The 17,509-nt window shown below is 50.3% G+C and overlaps 1 long non-coding RNA gene across 1 annotated transcript; it reads right to left on the bottom strand.

Moving 5' to 3' along the window:
* Window positions 1-635: 635 nt before the first annotated feature.
* Window positions 636-8,208, bottom strand: LOC140620555 (uncharacterized). Its single transcript, XR_012020312.1, has 2 exons — window positions 8,082-8,208; window positions 636-2,328 (listed from the first exon to the last, which is right to left on the bottom strand). It is a non-coding gene; the product is annotated as an uncharacterized lncRNA (long non-coding RNA).
* Window positions 8,209-17,509: the final 9,301 nt, after the last annotated feature.

Raw genomic sequence — 17,509 nt, 5'->3', positions numbered from 1 at the left:
CTTGGTTTTGACTGTTTTCCTGAGGAAAGTCCTCAGGAGAGTCCAGAAATGTCCAGAGACACCTGGATTCCAGTGCTGCCCTGCCCTGCCCTTCCAGGCCTGCCCTAGGGAGGATGCCCACCTTTGACCCTGAGCAAATCACAGGCCTTCTCGTGGCCTCGGTGGACCCATCAGTAAACTTGGGAGTTGGAGCAGCTGCTCCCGGATGCTCTGGTGTCTTCCCTCTGCCATAAATCTCCTCCGTCGGGTGATGTCATTGACCACAGGCGCTGCCCCAAGGGGTCTGTGGCTCGTGTAAATCATGAGCACTTGCCCTCTGTCTGGGACCCATAAATCACAGCACAGAGAGCCAGAAGGCCTTTCCCGCTCAGATGCAGGGCGCGCCTCACTAGCAGGCAGAGCCAAATTCTGTCCTTTCGGCAGAGGAATCCGGCACATAGTGGCAAACATGTGGCACCCCTCCACACCACCGCCACCACCGAGTTCACAATGAAACACAGATGCCTGGCCCTGACCCGCCTTCCTCAGTATGTCCTACCCAGGGACCGTGGGTTGGGTCATTTCTGACCTCCCCTCCTCTCCATGCTTCACTGACTGATCCTCTTCTCAGCCTCATCCCATGAAACATTTTCACGTGTGTATGTTGGGTTCATTTATTTGGCAAATATTTACGAAGCACCTACAGTGTGCCAGACCCAGGATGAAGAGCCAGGGACAAAGGACAAAAAGACATGCATGTCTATTGATCGGGTAAGGGGACGACATCACAGCCTATTTAAAATTACCACTTGGAACAAGTGCCATGAAGGAAGTTACAAGAGAACAATCTGAGAGAGACGGACAGATGCCTAATGTTGATGAGCACTGGGTCAGGAGGAGGAGGGTGTTCTGGGAAGGCCGCTCTGGGAACAGGCATTTGAAGGGAAGTCTGTGGGATGATCAAGAGGACAGGTGGAACAGGTGGCGTGCCCAGAGCAGCAGGACATGATGGGCCACCTTATTCTAGCTACAATTTTGAATGCCATTTATTAAGGGTTTGTATCAGTCCCCTGGGGCTGCAATAACAAAGTACCACCAACTGAGCGGCTTAAAACCACTCACATTTATTCTCTCACAGTTCTGGAGGGTACGATCTGAACTCTGGGTGTTGGCAGGGCCATGCTCCCTTCGATGGCTCTAGGGAAGAAACCTTGGCATTCCTCGGCTTGTATGCATCACTCCAATCTGCCTGTCTTCACGTGGCCTTCCTCTCTGTGTCCTCTCCTCTTCTTCTGAGGACACCAGTCATTGGGTCTAAGGCCCACCTTCCTCCAGCAGGACCTCATCTTAATCACCCATGCAAAGAATCTATTTCCAAGTAAGGTCACATTGTGAGATCCCAGGTCGATGTGAGTTTTGGGGCAACTGGTCAATCCACTACAGGATTTTAGGCCGGGGGTGGGTATGATAGGCTTTATGTGTCATATCTCTGACTCTGGCTGCTATGTGAGGGATGGATTAGGGTGAGAATGAGGGAAAGTAAGAGTCTGAGGAGCAGTGGGTGGGGTGGGGATGGGGCTGGGGCTGGGGCTGGGCTGAGAGATGGAGATAAAAGGATAAATCTAAATCTGTCTTGGAGGTTGAGTTGACACCATTGGCCATGGATGGGATGTGAGGGACAAAGGAGAGGGATTAAGAATTTCTCCCTGTTGTTTGGCCACTGAACCAGACACACTGTGAGGGTATGAAATGACATATTTCTTCCCTAATTGCCATGTGTTGGTGGGTGGCTCACAGAGCACACAGATCTGCTGCCAGGACAGGAATCCCAAGTGAGCATGAGGCCACTGTCTCCACTTGCAGCTGTCCCCTCCAGTCTCCGTCTTTGGCTTGTGTAGGGCTTTCCATCCTGCAGGAACGGCAGAGAGCAGACCCACACTCCTGACCTTTCCCCTGCCCCCCTCCTATTTCCAGGGCAGTCTGGGCGTTGGGGTCACTGCTGTCACTTCAGCATTATGCCAGTGTGGCACACCAGCCCCCAGGACCTTCGGGCCAGAACCAGAGGCTCACATCTAACTCATCAGCTCTGGCAAAGAGCTGGCACTGAATGATGGGGGGGCGCGGGAAGAGAAGGCTGGATGCTCAGGACCCGATGTCAAAATACGAGCAAGGGAAGGAGGCAGCAGGAGGAATCTAGTGTGCAGACACCACAAAGAATTCTGTTCCCACTGAAGAAGGCATTTTTGAGGCAGCATCCCAGGGACTGGCTTTGAGAAGGGGGTACTTCTGTGGCTTCTGGCTTTCTCTTTGGCAGGTGCCTTAAAGCAGTTTTGCAACTTTGAGAGGAGCCTGTGAACAGTGGAAAGCAGTGGTTACCGGGTCGTGGCCAAAGGGGAAAGAAAGTAGTGCACAGGTGGATATACATGTGTGCACACACACCGGCACACACGTGCACACACACACACAGGTTGTTTGGCAGGCCGCCTTTTGATTTTGTGCTTAAAGAATGCCAGAGATGCAAAAAATGCACCTGAATGGGAGCAAGCCTCCAGCTCCAAGTACCAGACCTCCAGATTACAGGAAACACAGGGGACAGAGGAACATGCATACGGACCCCTGAGGATGCCAACGGCAAGAGCCAGGTGTGGGAAACCACACAACAATGCACGAGATGTCTTAACAAATACGTTGCAAGGCAGGCACGTGGTGGGGGAAAGAAAATGTACAGCTCGAGAGAAACTTAAAAGGCCTAACTGCTTGCAAAGTGTGGCTCTTGCTTGGATCCTGACTTGAACAAACCAACTGGTAAAAAAAGAAAAAAAAATTGAGGCAGTTGAATGTTGAACATCGACGGAGAACGACTGCTGTTTTTAGGTGTGATAATGCTATTGTGATTATGTTTTTTAAAGAGTCATTATCCTTCAGAGCTGCCTGCTGAAATATTTATGGATAAAATGATCTGATGTCAGGGATTTGCTTTGAAATCATCTGGAGGTGGAGGGAGCAGGGAGGAAACAGACAGAACAGAATTGGCCCAAACTTGGCAATTATTGAAGCCGGCTGACGTGAGTGTGGGGCTTTGTTATGAGCTTCTCCCCACTGTTGTGTGTGTTTGAAATTTCCCGTGATGAACAGAAATTTTTTTTTTAAAAAAGGAAAACAAAAGGCCTCTGCCCTGCCACTGACCAGCTGGGGGCCCCTGGCCACTCCAGCTCCCCCAGAGCCACTCGTCTCAGGGCTACTGATTCCTGCTCGCAGGGACTAGAGTCTAGTGAGAGCTCCAACATGTCACTTAACTTCTGCTATTTATTTGTCCTTTAGTTGGTGGTTCGTCTCTGTTTCTCCCGGGACATTCTCAATGGGGTATCACACTCCTGGATTACCCTCCATCAGAGTTCAACTATTTTTCACGTCCTCTAAGAAGCCTGGCTGTTGACCCAACTCAGCCAAGGTGAATCCCTCCTCTGAGCCACCCTGACACCCAGCCTGGGCTTGCCACAGTGTGTACCCACCAACCTTACATGGTAATGGCCTGTCCCCAAGCTGTCCTCAGCACCTAGCATGCAGTAAGCACCCAGTGAAGGTTATTTGACCAGGTGAACAAATGAAACCAACAAGCCTTTGTGAAGAAAGAACCCTGAAGATCTAGAGGCAGAAATCTGCTTCCTGAGCCTTGTCTGTCTCTGCTTTGCTGTGTGGCCCTGGGCAAGAATCTAAACCTCTCTGAGCCTCTCCTCCAAGAAAGTCCCACTGACTGTCACACTGCACTACAGAATGAACGGCAATCCGGCCAGGGCCCACCACCTCCTGGTGTGTGGTGAACCTGCATAGATAATGCAAACGCTCTACCCATCCTGGCCTTCAGAAGCATGCCTGCTGCCTCCAAGCCACAGGCCTTCCCTTCATTAGACTCCCTCGTGTTCCACACACTCTGCACAAAGTGCCCGAGCCCTGGACAATGTCCATCATGATAATGGTGATAATCATCCCCCAGTGACATTTGAAATCAAATATATTAACATTTCAGACAAGCCCTATACACAGGGAGGGTTTAGTTTCAAGCCCTGAGAAATGGCTGCTGGGGATTAGCACAGAAGGAGCATCCTCCAGCTGCCGGAGTAGAAGCTGGGAGGAGAACACGCAGCCTGCCCGGCATGCCCACAGCCCACACTGCTAAGGCCTGGGGGCCCAAGAACTTTCTGCATGCCCCGTACCCGGGCTGGCAATGTTCAGAGGCGCTGGTGGCAAGAGCCACCCAGAGAGACCTCTGCACACGCAGCACCTGTGCCTGCAGCTGTGGGGACGTCAGTGGGCCCGTGGGACACGCAGGCTCCAGCAGCCCAGGACCGTGGCTCTGCCCGCGCCCTCCAGGGAGCCCGGCCCTGTGGTTAAACATCCTCCTTGGTGTTTTCCTGGCCCAGAGCAGCCTGGAGGAAACAGTTTTGGAAGTCGGAGCAGAGCCGGCTCCAAGGGTTGGTTCTCCAACAGTGGCAAGCCAGGGTGGCCACCGGGCCAAACCTTCTCATCCCATAGTCCTCCCCGCCTGTCTGAGTCCTCCTCCTTGCTGTCGAGGGCAGCTCACTGCCCTCTCCACCTCCTCCGGCTCTCCGTCCTCCTGCAGGTGCTGTGGTCCCACCCGCCCCCCAAGGTCCCCCACCCCAGCCGGGCCCTCCTCCCCAGCCCTTCAGCTGCATCTGAGCCCGGCCACACCACCTTCTCACCCACGCATCGTCCGCCAGGGCCTTGCCACCACCCCAGGCGGCGCACCGGGAGCCGGCCCCCAGGAGATGCACGGGTCTAGTGCATCAGATGAGCTCCAACTGAGTGCAGCACCCAGCTCGGCCATAGGACAGAGGGACAGACAGGCCTGGGGCAGGGGCTCCCCGGGGAATCTCACCCTGCAGGGAGGAGGCCGGAGGCACCACAGGATCCTGGACAGGCAGATCCGACTACACACACAGGGGCTAACTTGCGGAGCCCTGCTAGTGTCCACCACAGCAGCCAAAGCCCCTGAGAGGGGGCCCTGGCCAGGGGTCCCCACTCTAGGGCTCCCCAGCCAACAGTGGGGCCAGCGCTGGGCTGCGGGAGGCCCAAGGAAGCAGCAGCCACGTTTGAGCACCAGAGCGGAGGAGGGGGTGCAGGGCATGCCAGGCAGCAGGTCCAGGCACTACAGTATTTCCATCCTGAGGTCCCTGAGACACCCCAAATCTCACCCACTACCAGCGGGCCTTGCAAGCCCCCGCTGCAGGGTGCTGGCGCCCTCTAGCGGCACAAGTGCCGCGGCCCCTTCCCTGCAGCGGGGAGGACAGTCACCCTCCCAGAGGCAGGGCCACAGCACACTGTGCAGCTGGGACACTGTCCTTGGGGCTTCCAGTCCCTCCCCCCGTCCCCTCCGCAGCGATTGCCACCTCCCGCAGATGCAAAGTTCCACGTCCTCGCTCCCACCATCCCCAGCTTGCTCGGTGGATCCCAGTTTTAGGAAGGTGCAAAATTACCGTAAACAACGCCCAACAGGCCTTCTCAACAGGAAGGCAAAAGCTTGGTGAGGAGTGAAGTTGGGGTATGATGCAGGCGTCCAGGAAGTGTTCCTGGGCCGCGTGGGAGACACCCACTGTCCCCTTCTGCAGGGCAGTCTGGACTACCCTACTATTCCTAGAGCACTCACTCTCTCCAGGGGAAGAAGCATGCAGGTGGCGCCACAAAGAGAGAACACCAGGGGCCTGGAGCCCACTGCTTATGCAATAGCGTTGAGGGCCAACTGGGCTGAGCCCTGGGGAGCACAGAGCAAAGGCCGAAAGAGATGCCGAGCCTGGCCCCTCACTCTCTGCAGCCACCGCAAGCATTCCTCACCTGGTGGCAGGCAGCGAAGGGGACCCTGCTCCAGCCCCATTGGCACCCATGACCCCAACGGTATCAACCCTTGCTGCTTGCTTTGCCCAAGGGAGGCCCCCCCAAAATGCTTTCTGGGACACAATTCATCAAGCACTTCTGGAAGTGCCTCTGGAAGTTTCGAGTCTACGAATCAAATGTCAAGTCGATGGTCCAGGCCACACTGCCCCTTTTGCACCCACCCCAGAGCTGGCGGCTCCATCATGTCACCCTTCGCTTCCCAGAACACCTCCCTCTCAGTATTCCAGGAGGCTATGTCCCCTCCAAGCCAACAGAGTTGGTATTCGACTTGACAGGAGACCCCATCCCTTTGTGATAGGGAAGAGCTGCCTGTCAATCTCTAGAGCATACCCCAATGGGCCTGCTTCCCCAGCTCCTCCCCACCATGTCCCAGATACCATCATCCTCGGTGCGGTGTGGTTTCCTTCCTTCCCCCAGGCCACTGCACACCAAGCAGCAACAGTACCCTCAAAAAGGTCTAAACTCTATTGATTTCCCTTTGGTGACTTCCTGCCTTGTGCTCGGGTGCTGGGCTCCAGCCTTCATCCCTCCTCTCTATAGCCCAGTACCTTCCCGTCCTCGAGCCCTCCTCGTGGTGTCCCCTGGGCAGGAGCACCCCACTCCTGAGCCCCCTTGCAAAGCTGGCTCTTGTCAGCCATAAGGCTCTCAGCTTAGCTGTCCACTTGCTCAGAGAAGACTCCCCTAGTCTACACCCCACAGTGACGCTCTCTCACAGCACCCCATTAGCTTGGTTCACTGCACACATCCTCATCTATGCTTTATTGACACTCCCACTCACTCCTTTTAGACCTAACTCAGCACCTGGAACATAAGCTCCGTGAGGTCCGGGATGCCAGGGTTGTTCACCATTGTATCCCCAGCACCCCGCTGCACAAAGAAGGTGCTCAGTGGAATGGTTGAAAGTGTCCAGTGCATAGGAGAGATGCAACGAGGTTTGGGAAGAAGGAACGCTCACTTCCAGGGGACCCAAGGGCAAAAGATCTGATGGTGCAGAGGTGGTGGCAAGGCTGCAGAAGCGAAGGCACAGAGGAGGGGTGGCTCGAGTGGTTGGGCTTGACTATGCTGGGGGTGAGGGCAAGGACAGGGCAGGTGGTCTCGGAGGGCTCTGGGAGGTGTTAGCAGAGGAGCAGAAAGGCTCATGGAAAACCCACAGGGGGACCAGAGAGAGTGACAGAGGGGCCAGAGCCTGACCCAACACAGAGGACGAGCAGAGACTCAGCTACAGACATAAGGCCCAGGCGGCGGTGACCCGGCTCCCTCGGGCCTCACCATCCTCATCCTTGTCCGGTGGGACGGCAGACAGGAGAGAGGCAAAGGGGGACCGGGAGCGAGGCCGCCCCTCTTATCCCACCGGCAGGGGCTGTCTCTGCCCTCCCCTTTCCTCCACTTGGAGGATCCGTCCTGAGGTCCCACCTGCGGCCCTGGCGGCTAATCCCGGGCCGGAGCCCTAGGTGAGGTTCTAGCACCACCTCGTGGACAGAGCTGGAACGCGCTGCATCCTGGTCCAGGTGGGGCCGGATTCCGGGCCCCCCAGACCCGGGACCTCAGGAAGGCTGAGGGCGCTTGGGAAGCACAGACCACTCTTCCTGAACACGCTGCCTCTGTCACTGGGGCTGGCATAGATCATCTGCGTGGAGTGCTCCCGAGGTCTCCGGCTGAGGGAGAGAGTGGGCAGATGCAAGTAGATAAAGCCAAGGGTCTCGGGGAAAGTTTCCGAGTCATCTGGAAAGGGACACATCCTTTACAGAATTAGCATTCATTATTTTTTAAGATTTTATTTATTTGACCGAGAGAGAGAGAGCACAAGCAGGGGGAGCGGCAGAGGAAGAGGCATGGGGCCCAACTCAGTGCTCCATCCCAGGACCCTGGGATCATGACCTGAGCTGAAGGCAGACGCCTAACCGACTGAGCCACCCAGGCTCCCCAGAGCTAACATAAAACATTTTCTAGGTGCCAGACTTGGTGCTAACTGCTTCCTGAAGCTGCATTATTTCACAGCATCCCCAATGGGTGGAGAGGGGGAATCAAGGAACAGGTGGGAGGTCTCTGGGCTGCTGAGTAGGGAGCTGGGACTTGAACCCAGGGAGCCTGGGCAGATTCTAGGTGCTGACTGAATCAAAGCTGTGGACACCTCAGGCATGTCAGGAAGACCATGAACCAAGAAGCCCCCAGACTCCTGGGTGGGACCCTACCTGTTCAAAACTCTGTTGGCAGTTCAAGAAATGTGAAGAAAGCCATGAATGTGGAGTAACCATGACTTCCTGGTCATGGCCTTCTTTTCCTCATCCAGAGGCCCCAGATTTGGGATTGGCCCATCTGTCACACTCAATACCAGCCCTCGCTTCCCCTCTTGAAATACCTCTCTGGCCCTGAGTGGGCGGGATTAAGTCCTGAGGCAGACGTGTGGGTCCTGGGAGGCAGGCTTCAAACCTAAGGGGTGACCATAAGGCCCCATTCCGGGTTTATCATCCTGCTCTCCCTCCCACCACCCTCACCCCTAACCCACCCCCGAATGTAGTGACCCTGGGGACTTACCACACCCAGACTGTGAAAGTCAGGCACTCAGGAAGACGCTCAAGGTCAAGGAAGCCCTGGGGCTTGGTGGAAAGAGCAGAGGTTCGAGCACCAGAGCAGGGCCATGTTTCCCTTAAGAAGCTTGAGGTGTTTCTGGAGACATTCAAGCCTCCACTTCTTCATCTGTAAAATGGGGAGGGGCTGGCTATGCCTGGAAAGTTGTTAGCTCAGAGACTGGCAATTAGTTCATGCTCAATATGTACCATTTTATTCTCCCCTGAAAAAAATAAATTTCCCATCTGCACATTCAGATGGCTTTCTTTTTGTCATTTTAAGTAAAGACATGCATTTAGAGGCATTACTCAGTATTGAGGGGAAAAAATTTTAAAACTGCAAGCGCTGTGATTCAGTGACCCCTGACCATTGGCCACAGTGACTCCTGACCCTTGGTCAGGGGACAATCAGGTTGGCGGGGGGGAACTATAGCAAACTTAAAGCCACAGGCCTCATCTAAATGGCCTCTATTCCACTTGATGGGATGAGCACTGGGTGTTATGCTATATGTTGGCAAATTGAACTCCAATTAAAAATAAATTAAAATAAAATTAAAATTAAAAAATAAGTAAATGGCCTCTATTCATTTCAACCCATTGTTCAACCCACTGGAATGCAGACCCAGTGCTGAGAGATCTTCTAGTAATCTCAACAAAAGCCAGAATTTCAGAATTTAGAAATCTTTTGATACCTTGAACATTGACTCCATTTGTTTGGCACTTCACAGTTACCAAGCTAGGCGGGTCTGCGGGACGAATTAAGCCCACAGGTGACCCATGGGCATGGGCCTTGCACGTGAGCAACTTAATAGTTCCGTGAAATTTAATTATCAAGTGAGATTTTACAAGGATTCCTGTTCCCACGGCCTGATTCTCACCTTTCCTTCCAGACCCAGTTGAAGACTGACTCTGCCAGCGACCCCCTCGGGCACTACCACTCAACCTCCCACAGCAGCTCCTGCGTTTGCCTCCAAGTAACTTCTCTTGGGAAAAGTCCTGTGTCTTCTAGGAGACAGGGAGCTGCTCCGGGGTGAGTGCCACACTTTGCACTTTGTATCCTGTCCCCTGCCTATTAAACTCTGTCAGTGTTGGCTGCGGATGACAATAACACTCCCCGAACATTTGCCACCCTGAGTTTTTTTTTTTTTAATTTATTTTTTATTGGTGTTCGATTTACTAACATACAGAATAACCCCCAGTGCCCGTCACCCATTCACTCCCACCCCCCACCCTCCTCCCCTTCTACCACCCCTAGTTCGTTTCCCAGAGTTAGCAGTCTTTACGTTGTCTCCCTTTCTGATATTTCCCACACATTTCTTCCCCCTTCCCTTATATTCCCTTTCACTATTATTTATATTCCCCAAATGAATGAGAACATATAATGTTTGTCCTTCTCCGACTGGCTTACTTCACTCAGCATAATACCCTCCAGTTCCATCCACGTTGAAGCAAATGGTGGGTATTTGTCATTTCTAATAGCTGAGTAATATTCCATTGTATACATAAACCACATCTTCTTTATCCATTCATCTTTCGTTGGACACCGAGGCTCCTTCCACAGTTTGGCTATCGTGGCCATTGCTGCTATAAACATCGGGGTGCAGGTGTCCCGGCGTTTCATTGCATTTGTATCTTTGGGGTAAATCCCCAACAGTGCAATTGCTGGGTCGTAGGCCAACATGCATATGAGAAAATGCTCTGCATCACTTGCCATCAGGGAAATACAAATCAAAACCACAATGAGATACCACCTCACACCAGTGAGAATGGGGCAAATTAACAAGGCAGGAAACAACAAATGTTGGAGAGGATGCGGAGAAAAGGGAACCCTCTTACACTGTTGGTGGGAATGTGAACTGGTGCAGCCACTCTGGAAAACTGTGTGGAGGTTCCTCAAACAGTTAAAAATACACCCTGAGTTCTGATCTCTCCAAGCACCTTGTTGATCTTTCTCACTGGCAAGCAGCGAAAGAGGCAGGGCAATGTTTATAGATCATTCCTCATCACCATCTCTGAACACGGATCTCAAACTGGGAACTAGCAACGTCAGGTTCTCTAATTGCTCCACTCGCTGGTATGCCAACACATTGGTTAGTCGAATTTACCAGTCTTTGGAAACACTCTTCACATTGCTTTGTAGCTCAGCATCTAGCCAACGACATGTAGCCATGATGGCTGTCTTAGTCTGGGCTCCCCTAAGAGCAGCTCCTGAGACAAGAACTGGTCTACAAGTCATTCACGTGTGAGCTGACACCAGGAAGCACCAGCAAGGGATGGGCAAAGAGACAGGGAAGAGAGAAAGCCAAGAGAAAAGTATAATGAGTGGTCACTGCCATGGTCAGTGGAGGTTAAGCCCATTGGAGATCCTCTGAAGTCTTCCCATGAGGGGCAAAAAAGCCAACCTCTTATCTTCTGGTTCCCACCCCTTCTTGGTTGAGGGTCACTCTTGGGATGTTAACACCCCAGCACTTCTGGCTTGCTCTGTGGGCCCTCACACTTCCCAGTCAGAGATTGCCCTCAGCAGGAAGATACAGGCAGACAAGGGGTGCCGGAACATTCGGGGGTGACCCCCGGGTGGCCAGGAGGGTATAGGCAGAGTCCTACAGAATCTCTACAAGAACTCTGCCTCCAGAAGACCCCATTCCATGACACTGAGAGAATGAATTATACTTGCAAAGCATCGTCCTCTGGCCCATCTTGCTTCCCCATGATAGGCTTGGGGCTGTGACCCTTTGCTGGAGTTGGCAAATGGGAGAAACCGTTTGCCCAGAGTGATATAAATGGTCACTGACTCTAATTTGCAGATTTGCTGAACTTTATATCACTAAAGGCCTTGCCAGGGAGTTACTTCACATAGCAAAGCATTTCATCCTTGCAAATTGTTTTGTAATTTTTAAGTTGATTTCCTCACATCTTTTCGGGAATGTGTCTAGTTCTTGGTGTCATCCGTCTCGGTATGCTGGCGGGTCCTCTTTGTTACAGAAACCCTATATTGGGTGTCTGGCCCATTCTGGCCCCTTCCAGGGTCTTGAAATCCGAATGCCCTTTCTGACAAGTACTCTTTCCACCTTTACACTTCACCTTAATTTATGTAAAACTATTCCTTGGGCAGTGGCAAGATTTAGTTGTTAATAAAACTGAATTAAAACAGCAGCCACGGACACAGCATTGATGCTGACCCTCCCAGGACAACAGATTAGAGAGCGCAATGAATTTTCAGTGAGAATGACCTCAATGGAAGGCTGCTGCCAATAAAAATTAAGTTTCCTCCTTGATCAAAAACAATGGCTGTGTTCCACTCCCCATCTGAGATAGTCGTTCCAAATTAATTTGCCTGCTTTGTGCCTACCGTGAGCGGGAACGTCAGTGGGGAAAAGTTAATGAGGCCGGAAGGCTCCCACCGAGCAGATTCCATACAACTGCCCAATTTGGATAGAAACAAACTCTCCATGAAAAATGACTTGTGGTTTTGAGCCTTATAGCATTACGTAGCTCTGACCCTGTTGATATCATTACTGGCCCAGGAGTCAGATTTAGAAGTGATTGATTCCATAGGGGAGGGGATGTCTCCTGACCCCAGACGGAGGGGCCAGGGCTGCAGGCTGTGCTGGGGGAGGGCAGGGTGGAAACGCCACCTCCTCTCCACACCAGAGACAGTGACTTTTCCAACCTGGTGAACACAGCAGAAGACTTCACAGTGAGCCCAACCAAAGCCTGCCCGGTGCTCAAAACGCCTCCCAAATAAATGCCATCTGCAGATTCGCTTTCAGTGTTATTAGTTCTCTCTTCCAGACATGGACTGGCCAGGGAGGCGGAGTGCCCTCAGGAGCATTTGTAAAACAAAGTGCTGAGGATCGCATTTTTTTTAATTTATTTTTTATTGGTGTTCAATTTACTAACATACAGAATAACCCCCAGTGCCGTCACCCATTCACTCCCACCCCCCGCCCTCCTCCCCTTCCACCACCCCTAGTTCGTTTCCCAGAGTTAGCAGTCTTTACGTTCTGTCTCCCTTTCTGATATTTCCCACACATTTCTTCCCCCTTCCCTTATATTCCCTTTCACTATTATTTATATTCCCCAAATGAATGAGAACATATAATGTTTGTCCTTCTCCGACTGGCTTACTTCACTCAGCATAATACCCTCCAGTTCCATCCACGTTGAAGCAAATGGTGGGTATTTGTCATTTCTAATAGCTGAGTAATATTCCATTGTATACATAAACCACATCTTCTTTATCCATTCATCTTTCGATGGACACCGAGGCTCCTTCCACAGTTTGGCTATCGTGGCCATTGCTGCTATAAACATCGGGGTGCAGGTGTCCCGGCGTTTCATTGCATTTGTATCTTTGGGGTAAATCCCCAACAGTGCAATTGCTGCATTTGAAAACCGGTCCCACAGCCTGCTGGCAACACGACCTGGACTAAGCGCTCACATTGCTTACCTCTGAGGGTCCTGAGAACCACCACCAAGTGATCGGCATGGCTCTTGACATACAGGATCCTAAAAGTACTTTCATAGGATCCGTTTGCACACTGGCCCTTGTACACTGCAGGCCAAGAGACACCGAAGAAAGAGGCAGAGCACTCCAGATTGGTAGGTGGCCGCCTTCAACAAGCAAGGGAACTTAGGAGGCTTTTCCTGGGCAATGGCAAGAATGGGAGATCTCTACACTCACCTGTGGGAATCTTAAAAGCTCACGTAGAGACCTTCACTGGGTTCACAGAAGCCCTCCAGACAATCTGAACAACACCTTTTCCTCTCAATGCTACATCCTTGAGATGGCTGCTCGGGTGGGAATAGTAGGGGAAATGTACTTTCCAGAGACAAAGGAGGGGACAGCAAGAGGGGAAGGAGCCTCCCATTGCCCTGGTTCAGCCTGCAGGTCAACTGGAGATCATGTTCTCTCAATAACCTCTGACATGTATGGCAATCACTGCTGAGTTTTGGCTCTGCACCATAACAAATACACAATACGTGTAGCCAACTCTAGCCATCTTCAATCTCAGAGGCTCTCCTCCTGCCTCACTGTGTGCAAGCAGCATGGTGGGAGAGGGCTTGTGCAAAATCCTCTGAGCGAGTCACATCACCTCAGTGCACAGGGACACCCTCACAATGCATTCTCGAAGAAGACCTTAGGTGGAATGAATGTGGAAGTGTTTTGTGAATTGGAAACGTTGCTCTTGGGTGGGATTTGCTCTTCTCTGCTTCCGATTGAGGACAGAAAAGTTTAGCTCTGAAAGGGAAATGAGGAGTCACCCAACATTCAGCCCCATTTTCCAGAGGAGGAAGTTGCCCATGCTCACACAGGAAGGTGATGAAAGAATCTGGAACAGAAATGACATCATCTGACCACCAGCCACATGGAATGCAAACCAGTAAGTGAAATGACCCAAAGGCCCTACAGTAATGTCAAGGTGATTCCTGCACTTAGTGTGAAACTTGGAAAACGACATGACAAAGTGAAACAAGAAGAAAGTTTATTGGCTCCAGCAAAACAATGGAGAACACTTATTATGAAAAACAATAAATACTGATTTGAAGGGCTATATAAAATTTGCTCACAGAACAAAACTTGGACAAGCCTTCTTTGGATAAATTGAGTGCTGAGAATCCCCCAGATGACAAGTCACACAAGGCAGAAGGTATGCCTGCCCTCACCCGCAGAGATGGCTGAGCAATGACAAGGCTCAGTATCACCATTGCCCAAGGTAGATACACCCCAACATGCATAGATGGGCCAAGGCCCATTATCCCATAGCCCAGCTTGGACAAGCTGACTTGATGGCTTTCATGCTTTCCTGAGAAGAACCCATTTTGGAAAGGGTATTTATTACCCATCTCTGTCCCTTGTTTCCATTTCCTGAGTACAAAGTGAAACTCCCAATTTTTGCCAAGGCTGTGTATCTAAAGCAGGGGTTCTCAAACCCTATGAATCAATGAGAGTTTGTCAAAACAGATTGCTGGGCACTGGGGTGGAGCCAAAAGTATTTGTTTTTCCAACAAGGTCCCAAGTGGTGCTGATGCTACTTGTCTGGTGATCTTCTTGAAAACCACTGATCAACAGAGAACAGCCATATTCAGTCCCTCCTTGAAATCCTCATCACAGGCCCCATGTTGTTCTGGTTTTTCCTTATTAGATAAAAGGAGACTGGTAGCTCTCTTCTCCACCCACCATGCATGCCTAGAATCATACAAATAGAAGCAGGGATATTTTGCTCACCCTTTGAACCATAGAGAAATAATGAAGCATATTCATTTGGCCTCAAACCCTCCAAATGTACTAGAAGAGATGGACTTAATGGAACTCTGAAAAATTGAGAGATTCTTTGGAGAACTCCCGGGCTGTTTCTCCACAGTCTCTCCATAAGTGCTCAGATCAGTTCAATTATAAACATTTCCTTACAAGTAAATTTGAAGATGCTGAAAGTTCTCAGGTGGTAAACCCCCGAGTGTATTTGAGAAAAAAAAAAAAAAAGAGAGAGAGAGAGAGAAAGAAAGTAGTGGAGTACTAACAACAGTGGCCAAAGTCTTGGTGGGACAGTGTTTAGAAAGTTTCTTCCCCTCTTTGACCAAGTTTTAGTTGAAAGAGTGTAGCCAAAACTGTAACCAAAGGAGGCACTACGTTTCCAGAAAAATCTCAAGGAAAAATACTGCAAGCAACAGTAGTAGCAGTTGGATCAGGTTCTAAAGGAAAAAGTGGGAGAGATTCAACCAGTGAGTGTGAAAGTTGTAGGTATAGTTCTTTGCCCAGAATATGGAGACACCAAAGTAGTTCTACGTGACACTGAATAGAGATGGTGACATTCTCGGAGAGCATGTAGACTAAAGTAAATCGTTATTGAAATGGCATCCAGTGAAGCTGCCCATTCCAGGGAAGTTGTGAAATCTTTTATCATGTAAATAATTTGTGTCTCTTTTATAATAAACTAATGGTACCCCAAAAAAGAAGCTCCTTTCTCAACTCTAGTGGGATCCTGTCACTGACTGGCAGATGGATGTCCCATGGATAGTGACCATATAATCTATTACTCTCACCTAGACTCCTCTGAGAGCCAAAAAGGGCATTATTAATAATCACAAAGGGACTATGGCAGGCAAATGGGAATCTAGGTATCAGATGGGCCCACCAATAAAGAACCCAAAAGGAAGCAAGTGGAAAGGTTATTTTTAAGATTTTTAAAAATTTATTTATTCATGAGAGACACAGACAGAGAGAGAAGCAGGCTCCATGCAGGGAGCCCGACGCGAGACTCGACCCCGGGGCTCCAGGATCACACCCCAGGTCGAAGGCAGGCCCTAAACCGCTGAGCCACCTGGGCGTCCCGAGGAAAGGTTATCTATATCTGCTATTGTCTTATGTAGACCCCTCACTTCTACTATGTTCTGTATCTTGGCTATGTAAATTAAGGACTTTCAACAGGTGTCTGCGGGAGTCTGTATGGGTTCTTTTCCTTCTAATTTTCAACTGACCTGCAATGTGAAGGTGGCAAGATGTTTTCCCAGAAGTTTGGAAATTGAGCTTGTGCACCTATTCTAACCATTTCCTGTCAGAAGTAGCTTTGGCAGGAACACCAGAGCCACTGGCAGTGGCAACACTGGCTTGTTTTGATGTACACTTTCCTTGACGTGGGCACAGCAGTGAGCCCAACATCAAAGGCTGACTCAATTGCCCATTGCCTGCCTGGTTAAACATTACCCAGTGGTCCTCATCAAAGCCTTGCTTTGACACTTCATCCCTGCCTAACTCAGATGAGCAAGATCAACCTTTCCCCAACAACAGAACCTTTTCTGGCTCCTGGAAGGGGCATCTAGAACTGGTGTATTCATAGCTGCTTTCTCCCAAATCAGAAGGCATGAACTGGCAGCTGACAAGACAGAAATGGCCCAGCAAGGCAGTACACATAATCCACATACTTTGTTGTACCAACATATAAAAATTGGGTACTTTCATATTGAAAAAATACAAATTTCAGACAAAATTGGCTTAATACTCAGAGGCTCCAGCAACAATGCCTGGACCATCTGATAAAGGGTGGGAGGCAAGGAAGAGTTGGAGAGGGTGGCGTTCTGAAGGAGAGAGAAGACCAGAGGGCCAAGGACACTTGAAGAGCAAAAGTAGCATCTCAATGAGGGGTCAGGCTGCGGTATGGACAGCGCGGATGCTGTGGACATTACAAAAACATCTTTCTATTTGCCAAGGAGGGACATTAGAATTTTACTAGATATGTGTGTAGGAGACAGACTAGGTGGTACAAAAGGGAATAAACAGACTAAAATGAGTGGGTGCAGAACTGAAGATCTAGAGATTAGCCTTCAAAACTAACATCCACTTAGAGTGAGCGGTTGTAAATGGAATTTTGTATGATAGAGGGAAGGTCACACTTGGCTGCAGCGAGAGAGCTGCTAATGCAGAGAAAGAATGAATGCATCAAAGGGCAAGGGCACAGTCCTGGCAACAACCCGACCAAATCACAGAGGGCAGAGTACAACATTCGGATAGAGGGTCTGGTGGAGAACAGATGAGACGGCCTTGAATGTCAGGTTCACAGCCATGTCGTGTGCCTAAAGGACAGGGACAGCATGGCCAGGCACGTGTTTGCTCCCTTTCCAAAGGGCATGCTCCTGAAAAGGCTGCATTGGAGTGATTGTGAAGGATCCACAGAAAAATGTGCTATAAGAAAATACTTGCCTTGTCAAAAAAGTCAACTAATATTTTTTTGAGCAAATATTATGAACTATTGGGAGAAAAAAACGAACACTTCAGTACATAAAAATATGACAGAAGCACCCAGTTTAAAGGGATCTTTACAGAAACTCAAAGTCTATCTCTGTGATGTGAATATTTACTAAGGAGAGCAAATGCTTGATCGCAGTTGGAGAGTTCTGGGTCCGTAATAAAACCATGCACTGCATGCAGGCTCATAAATTTATGTAAGATCATTTCCTATAAGCATTTTAATAAAGTGCTATATAAAATCAAACAAGAACAACTGTATAATGAGTTATGTCAGGAACTTTTAACTACAAATGCAAGACATCAAGAA

This window comes from Canis lupus, chromosome 29 (assembly GCF_048164855.1).
Source record: "Canis lupus baileyi chromosome 29, mCanLup2.hap1, whole genome shotgun sequence".
In the NCBI taxonomy this organism is placed as follows: Eukaryota; Metazoa; Chordata; class Mammalia; order Carnivora; family Canidae; genus Canis; species Canis lupus.
The sequence above is the reverse complement of the archived record's forward strand: the minus strand, read 5'-3'. Positions and strand labels throughout refer to the sequence as shown.